Below are 9,133 nucleotides of genomic sequence, written 5' to 3' on the forward strand. Positions count from 1 at the left end.
CTGCATTGCAATTGCTTGTTCAATGGTCTGATTTGCTTATGGGTTGAGTTTCTTGAGGGCAGGAGCAGAATCTTGATGGCCACTGTGTCCCTAGCCTCTGGCACAGTACCTGGCAAATAAGAGTTACAAAAACAACAAACATAATGGCCACTATCTATTAAGCATTTACTACATGCCAGGTACTGTGCTGTGGGCTGTATGTGGACCATCTGATTTAATCTTTGTGGCGGAGGCTGTGATGCCCTTTGGAATGAGGGACTTATTCCTCAGCTGCTGGGAATACTCAGAAATACCAGTCTCAGCTGTGGTTTCCAATTGGCTCAGTTGAAGGAAACTGCCCTGCCCAAGGTCGCACCTCCTTCCAGGGGCAGCCTGCATCTACTGAAGGGCGTGAGGGCCTGGCCCAGGTGGTCCAACTCAGCATCCGGTGCTTGTGCTCTCCCAGCTCCAGAGCACCCTCTGGGGTTGGTCACTGCTTTCTGTGGCACTGCATCCCCGCTCAACTCCCCCTGCCCTTTCCTGCTTCCTGCTCTCCCCTTGCTGGTCTTACTTTTGAGAGAACTCCCTCATAAAGTCCTGCTTGCTAACTTCTGTTTCACAGTCCACTTCCCGAGGAACCAAACCTGAGACAATCCTCTCAACAGCCTTATGGGTAGGTATTATTGTGATTCTCCCTTTACAGATGAACCAATTAGGGTTTAGAGATGCTAGGTAATTGCTCAGCATCACAAAGCTCATGATTTATACAGGCGGGATTTGAATTTAGGCAATTGATTCTAGAGCCCATGCTATTAACATGGCACTCAATAAATATAATAAGTGAATCAATGGCTTAGTCTCACTAGTCTCCAAGGAAAAAATTTGAAAAGCGACAATTCAGAAGCAAACCTTTGTGCACATAATTTTTCTCAATGCCGAGGAAACAGGGCAGCAGAGGGCCGCTTTGGAAGATCACGAGTGAGCCCTGCCCATGACGTAGACTGGCCTGGCTGACTCGTAGCACAGGTCACAGAGATGACTCAGGCCCCGCTACAATGGCGAGTCCTAAATGAAAATGGCACCCAAAAGACTTCAGTGCCTGCATGATTTAATCCTTTTCTAATGGAACACATGAGCTGGCACAGGAAAACAGCTAGTTCTCCCCAATTTGTGCAAAGCATTGGTCATCCCAAGTCGTTTTTATTTGCCTTTGGGATGTTTTCAGAGATTGACACATGCAGCCGTGCACACCTTCACCAGCCAACCCCACCTGAGGGGACCCTCCCACCGTGGGTGACCAAGACAAGAGGAAGTCAGGGCCACCTGTATGGGCACTATGGCCTCTCTCTAATGTCCCGATGGTCAAGGGCATCAAGAGAGATGGGTCACGGGCAGAATACGTTAGAGCAGAGAGAGGAATAGAAGATGTCTGGTCTGGTTATGCTACGGAGACCTCCATGACGAGCTCTAGAAATACACCCTGGTGGAGGGGGAGGGAGAAAATCAATACAGCTTAGCTGCACAGTTTCAGATTTCAGCACTAACTCTGCATCTGTTTGTTATTAAAAGTTAAAGTCTGTTCCTGCTCAAATCCAGCCGCCCTGTGCTCTCTGGACTCCGGTGGCAGGTACAGCCAGTACCAGGAATCTGGGCCTTTAATCATAAACTATCCTGTTTTGCTATTTAACTCTCTGTGTTCTCCTCTAGAAGGATGGCAGGAACCATCGAAATAGGGACTCTAGCATTAAAAGCTAATTTTTTAAAATATCAGGCACTGTAGTAAGCACCTTGGGATCTAATCTTATTTATTCCACCCAGCAACCCTAGGAGGTATTAAGCCCATTGCATGGATGAGGAAACAAGCTTAGAGATGTTGAGTAACTTGCCCAAGTTTACATGGGTGACCAACAGGTAGAACCAGGATGTGTAACTACGTCTGTCTGATTCCACAGCCTGTGCTTAACTGCAAGGTCCTCTGTCCTCAGTGAGTCCTAGCTGCCCAGTTATTCTGGCTTGAATAATGTTCTGCGAAATTTTATATCTACCCAGAACCTCAGAATGTGACCTTGCTTTGCAAGATGTAATCAAGTTAAGATGAGGTCATACTGGATTAGCGTGGGCCCTAAACCAATGACTGCTATCCTTGTAAGAAGAGGAAAATTTCGACACAGAGACACACAGACACACAGAGGGAAGGCATGTGACAAGGGAGGCAGAGATTGGAGTGATACCTAACAAGCCAAGGATTGCTAGCAACCACCAGGAAATGGAAGAGGAAGGATCATCTTCTAGAGTCTCCCACAGAACATGGCCCTGCCAACACCTTATTTCCAACTTCCGGCCTCCGGAACTCTGAGACAATAAGTTTCTGTTGTTTTAAGACACCCAGTTTGTGGTACTTTGTTAAGGCAGTCCTAGGAAAGGAAGACGGCAGCCATACTGTCAACCTTTATCACCCAACGCAAATGTCACTTCCATAATTCGTAGCAAGAATCACCCTTTGGAGCGTGACTGATAAATTGTTTCATTTGTCCCTCGTCAAGCAGAGCAGTGCAGAAGGAGGTCTTTCTTGACTGCTCCTCTCCCCACCAGGCAAAAATCAAGCCTTTTCCTGTTTGAGGAACTGTCACCCCTGAGAAGTACTAAACTCTCAACTCAGTTGAAGTGATACTCTTATGTATTTTGAAATGATTTTTTTTTTCCCTTCCACCTATCAAAATCCTCCAAATCTTATGGTCAGGTTTTAGTCATGTCACTCCAACTAAACATAGATGAATTCATAGCTGATCAAGCCAAAAATCAATAAATAGTGATAGAAATGTAGGAAGAGAATAAAAAATGCCTAGTTACCCATTTATTCATTCACTCCAGCAAACATTTGAGGGCCAGGCTCTGGGACTATAATGATGAAAGAAATGTAGGCTTCGCCCCTTTTGTGGAGGCAAGAGCCTGCGAAGAGTTAAATTACATTACAATGTGGTAAATGCTATCTCAGAGATACAAACAAAATGTTCTAGGAGCCCAAAAGATGGAGCAATCAACTCTGCCTAGTGAATCTGGGAAGGCTTCAGGGAGGAAGGGACATTTGTGTTGAAAAAAATTTTTAGTTGGTTCTACATGCACTGGATACAGAACTCAAAATGCACCAAAGGACACTATATTAGTTTGGTAGGGCTGCTGTAACCAAGTGCCAAAACTGGGTGGTTTAGAACAATAGAAATTTATTGTCTCATAGTTCTGGAAGCTGGAAGTCCAAGATCAAGGTGTCTGCAGGATTGGTACCTTCTAAGGACAGCAAGGGAAAAATCTGTTCCATGCCTCTCTCCTGGCTTCTAGTGTTTGCTGAGAATCACTTCAATCTCTGCCTTCGTCCTCACACAGTGTTCTCTCTGGTGCCTCTCGGTGTCCAAATTTCCCCTTTGTGTAAGAATATGTGTCACATTGGATTAGAGGTCCACACTACTCCCGTATGACCTCATCTTAGCTAATTACATCTGCAATGACCCTACTTCCAAACAAGGTTACATTTTGAGATACTGAAAGTGAGGACTTCAACATGTGAATTTCGTGGGTCACAATTCAACCTATGAAAGGTACACAGAAAAAAAAGCCTCCTTCTCTCTGATATTCCCAAGCCTCCCAGGTCCCTGCTCTAGATCTCACTTGTGTCCCCAGGTCCCTGAGTGTTCTTCCAGGGGCTCTCCATGCATTTACCAACATATATGCGTTCTTCCCCCTCACAAATGCTAGCACATCATATGCACTGGCAGTCTCCTCACTCTTTTCACGTAACAATACCCCTGCAAAATTTTCCACATCAGTCCATACAGACCTTCCTTATTCCTTTAAGTGGCTATATAGCACTCTATAATTTATTTAACTGGTCCCCTATTAATAGACATTTAGATAGTTCCCAGTCATTTGCTCTTACAAACAATGCCGCAATATATATTCTTGGGCATACGTCATTTTGTACAAATGTACAAGTACATCTATTAATACCTGGGAGTGGAAGTGCTTGGTCATTGGACCAGTGCATCTTAAAATTTGAGATGTTTTGCCAAATTACTCTCCAAGGAGCTCAGAGAAGGTTACCTTGCACCTGCAGTGTTCACAGTGCATGTTTCCCCACAATCGTACCAGACTGCATTATCTAACGTTCTGATCTTTGCCAATCTGATCAATTCTCTTTGTACTTTTAATTTGCATTTCTATCATTGTGAGTGTAATTGAGCATCTTTTCATGTGTTTCAGAGACATTTGGAATTTCTTTCCTTTGAACAGTCTGTACCTATCCTTTGCCCGTTTTTCTACCGGGGCAGAGGAACAATGAAAAGATTTTTACAGATGCAGAAGAGGGAATTTAATAAGGGCACCAGATAGTTATGGGGCACATGAAGATGGGGACTGGCATTGAAAAATGGCTTGAGGACCTACCACCTTTCCAGGTGCTTGAGATTTCTGGCCCGGGCCTCCCTCCCGCCGCCTAAGCAGCCTTCTCAGGAACCAAGGGAAGCCTGGAAATTAGATTCTGGGTTTAGAATTACAAATTTGAGCCTGGACTGTGAATTGGCTGAGAAAGCATTAGGCCCCTCCTCTGAGCCTGGTTTGTCTCTGGGGGGCTGATTTAAGCCTGGTTGGGGGCGGAGGACAAGAGTTGGGAGTCTGTTGCATGAATTAGTAATAGGCTTGGAAGAAAGATGAAGCTTGAAACAGATACATATGTCATAAAAAGATAGTCAGAAATTTCTCCCTAGGCCACAACATGCTTTCGTGGTGTTCTTTTGTCTTCACTCACTGGAGTTGTGCTGAGTTCCAACCCTACTGAACGGACATTTCTATCTAAATCTGTTATTATCTTGGAAGGGATGACTGTATATGGCTGAAAAGTTGTTTTCAGAACAGAGAAGGACCAGGGTTATGCTTTTGGTGTCTCTGCCATCACGTGCTTTGCACTCTGGGGACTAGGCAGGTGTTGGTCACACATCCTCTGTTGTTTCCGGAAGGCACATGAGGTGGCTTCCAGGGGGTCTGTCAAGTCTCACTGTTCTATTCTTCCACTCTTTGGGGATTTATTGGATACCTCCTGATGATAATCCTTGAGCACGGCCCTGTGGGAGGAGTCATACATGTAAGAGCTGACCTGTGCCTTCCAAGACAGTAGAGTCTAGTTAGGGAAATAAGACTACTGTGATGGGTAATTTTGTGTGTCAACTTGGCTGGGCCATGGTGCCCAGGTGTTTGGTCAAACATTATTCTGGATATTTCTGTAAAGATTTTTTTTTTTTATGAGATTAAGGTTTAAATCAGTGGATTTTGAGTAAAGCCAATTACCCTCTCTATTGTGGGTGGGCCTCATCCAATTAGTTGAAGGCCTTAATAGAACAAAGACTGATGTCCCCTGAGCAAAGAGGGAGTTCTGTGAGCAGACTGCCTTTGGACTCAGACTGCAACTCTTCCCTGGGTCCCCAGCCTGCTGGCCTACCCTGCAGATTTTGGACTTACTCCTCCACAATTGTGTGAGCTAATTCCTTAAAATCTGTCTCTCTCTATATACACACACACATCCATGCATGTATGGACGCACACACCCTTGGTTCTGTTTCTCTAGAGAACCCTGACTAATACAACTACTAGTGAGTTTCATGATCCTCAAGGCAGTATCTGACATAACACAGGATGAGAGAGATGCTGAGGGCAGGGAGGAAATAAGGGCCTCAGCAGTCAGGGAGGCCTTGAGCAGGAACTAGAGACTTGAGCAGGATTCCAAAGCAAGGTCAAGATTGAATAGGTGGAAGAAGGAGGAAGGGCCCTCAGGGAGGGGAAATAGCAAGAGGAAATGTGTGGAGCCTAAGTAGGGGACAGATCCTGGAGACACAGGTGCTCCTACCACCAGGTGCCACCCCCTTGGCAGCTGTCATAGTGGCAACTGGATTTAATGCCTGTCTCCCTCTTAGGCCATAAACTTTTGTTTTTGTTGTTGTTGGGAAAGATTCGCCCTGAGCTAACATCTGTTGCCAATCTTCCTATCTCTTTTATTCCTCCCCGAAGCCCCAGTATGTAGCTGTATATTCTAGTTGTAAGTCCTTCTAGCTCTTCTATGTGAGCCGCTGCCACTGCATGGCTACTGACAGGTGAGTGGTGTGGTTCCACGCCTGGGAACCGCACCTGGGCTGCTGAAGCAGAGCATGCTCAACTTTAACCACTAGGCCACCAGGGCTGGTCTAAACGGGTGTTTTTTGAACATACATGTTCCCCATTCCCACCTAGATCTTTAACACAAGTTGGTATAGAATAAACATTTGTGGGATGAATGAATTCACTTTGTCTTCCTATTGAATTATAATCTATGGCAAAATTAACTCCCAGTCTTGTTCCAAAGGGGGTCAAGAAATGGGTGATGATGGTTATGGGAATTACTTTTTTCCCAATAGGGAGATAATTTTGTTACTTTCCGTTTCAAAAAACATACTCATAAACAATTCAGACAATGCAGAAAAACAGAAAATCTGGAGACCCATCGCCCAGAGATGAGATGTGAATAAAATAACATTAAATCACCATTAACTGTAAAATGTGATATATTATTATCGCTGCGTCATCAGAGCTTTCCTTGCTCTTGAACTAGGACCCCTATATTTGTTGAACACCTACTACTGTGAGTTAAGGACTAAAATGCAAGGGTCTGCTTGACAGACACAGGGTTTCCCCGCCTTCCGGGAGTGTCTAGCTGATTGGAGAATGTCTTCTAGAACCAAAGCTTTTCCTGACTTTGGTGTTTGTGTGCCATCCCTGGCTGCTGGGCACATGGTCTTTTGTTGCTGTGTTGAATACACATTTTTCCTTCCCCTTCCAAGGCTGTGGGGCACAAACTACTCAGAGCATTTCTCTAGAGCCATTTCCATTTTATACAAAATGGGTTGTTAAATGTGAAGGGCCCTTTTCATTTCTTTCCTTAGATCCCTCTGGAAACTTGGCCTCCTTAATGATGTTTTTTGGTTGTTATTTGTGTTTAAAGATCACATTCTTCTACTAGGCAGCAGCTATTCACCCCAACAGGCCAAACTGGTTCAGTTTTTATCATCTTTCACTTACAAAAAGAAGCATTATTCTTAGTAAATAGAGATAAATAATTAGCACCATTTCCTTTGTTAATGTTTGGATTTTTAAAATGTTAATAATTTTTTTTTTTTTGAAGATCAACCCTGAGCTAACATCTGCTGCTAATCCTCCTCTTTTTGCTGAGGAAGACTGGCCCTGAGCTAATATCCGTGCCCATCTTCCTCTACTTTATATGTGGGACGCCTACCACAGCATGGCTTGCCAAGCAGTGCCATGTCCACACCCAGGATCTGAACTGGCAAACCGTGGGCTGCTGAAGTGGAACATGCACACCTAACTGCTGCACCACCGGGCCGGCCCCTAAAATGTTAATAATTTTTAAATGCATACATAATATACAAGATATATCCTCGTTTGAAAATGTGTTTTAAATTTTAAACTCACATGTTAATGCAGCGTTTCACTCAACAAGTCCTCATCTGGCCTTTCCTCGCATTCTTTAGGGCTGTTCTTACAGGGTAGAGGCCAGAGCTTAACCCACTTGCACTTGGGGAAAATCTGTTATGATTTCCCAAAGTTCCTCTGTTTCCCAGATTAATTTTATTTAAAACCTATGGATTACCCATCCTGCTATCCCGTACTGTTCATTGGCCTCAAGATGCCAAGACCGACCCGTGAACTGGAGCAGGTGGTGTCTGCATTCATGGTGAGGCAGCCTGTACCCACTGGGTCAGACCTGGTGGCCCCTGGGAGTCCACACAGTATTCTGCACCCACAGCACTGGGCAGGTAAAGGTAAGTGTGCATGGAAAGTCGAGAAAAGCATTTGCTAGTTAGTGGCAGCTCACGGCATGGGCAAATAGCAGGCAGGTCCCAAAGACAAGGGAGGCCACACTGTGCTCATGCTGAATGCAGGCACCAACCTAATGTGGGAGAGGAGGCCAACGATTAGGTTTCTTTCTCTTTTTCTTTCTTGGTATTATAAAGGGCAGAACTAGATTTTGTGAATACATGTTATTCGCAAAATCACAAAATGTTATTCTCAAAAGATTTAGTGGTTAGAATTTTTAAAAATTTATTGTTTTCTAATTACAAAAGCAATTTATATACACTCTATAAAAGTTGGCAAATACAGAAGTCACAGAAGAAAATGAAAATCTTGTGAATGATGGGAACTTTTAAGGAGGTGGGATCAAGGTTGAGATGGGGAAGAGCTTGCTAATAATTAGGAGTGAGCTCCCTGTCACTGGCAGTAATACAGAGCAGGGGACGGGATGACCAGCAAACACTTATATCGAGCTTTCTATGTGCCAGGCACTCATAATCTTCCACGAGGATTAATTCACTTAATCTTCTCAAGAACCCTGAAAAGGTAGTGTTAGTGTTATCGTCCCTGCTGTGGTCTGTCTGAATGTTTGTGTCTCTCCAAAATTTGTAGGTTGAAATCCTAATCCCTAAAGATGACGGTAGGGGCCAGCCCCGTGGCCGAGTGGTTAAGTTCGCGCACTCCACTTTGGCGGCCCAGGGTTTCACCGGTTTGGATCCTGGGAGTGGATGTGGCACTGCTCATCAGGCCATGTTGAGGCGGCGCCCCACATAGCACAACCAGAGGGACCTACAGCTAGAATCTACAACTATGTACTGGGGGCATTTGGGAAGAAAAAGCAAAAGAAGATTGGCAACAGTTGTTAGCTCAGGTGCCAATCTATTAAAAAAAAAGATGATGGTAATAGTAGGTGGACCTTTCGGGAGGTGCTTAAATCATGACGGTGGAGCCCTCATGAATGGGATTAGTGCCTTATAAAAGAGGCTCTGGAGAGATCGCTAGCGCCTTCCTCCATGTGAGGACACAGCAAAAGGGACAGCTAGGAACCAGGAGGAGGGCTTCCACCAGAATGGGACCATGCTGGCACTTTGATCTTGGACTTCTGGCCTCTAGAACTGGGAGAAATAAATTCCTGTTCATTATAAGCTACCTAGTCTGTGGTATTTTGTTATAGAAGCCTGAACAGACTAACACAATCCCTGTTTCACAGATGAGAAACAGAGGTGCAGAGAGCTCAAGTCACTTACCACAAGGTCACACAGTAGAA

This window comes from Equus przewalskii, chromosome 1 (assembly GCF_037783145.1).
Source record: "Equus przewalskii isolate Varuska chromosome 1, EquPr2, whole genome shotgun sequence".
NCBI lineage: Eukaryota > Metazoa > Chordata > Mammalia > Perissodactyla > Equidae > Equus > Equus przewalskii.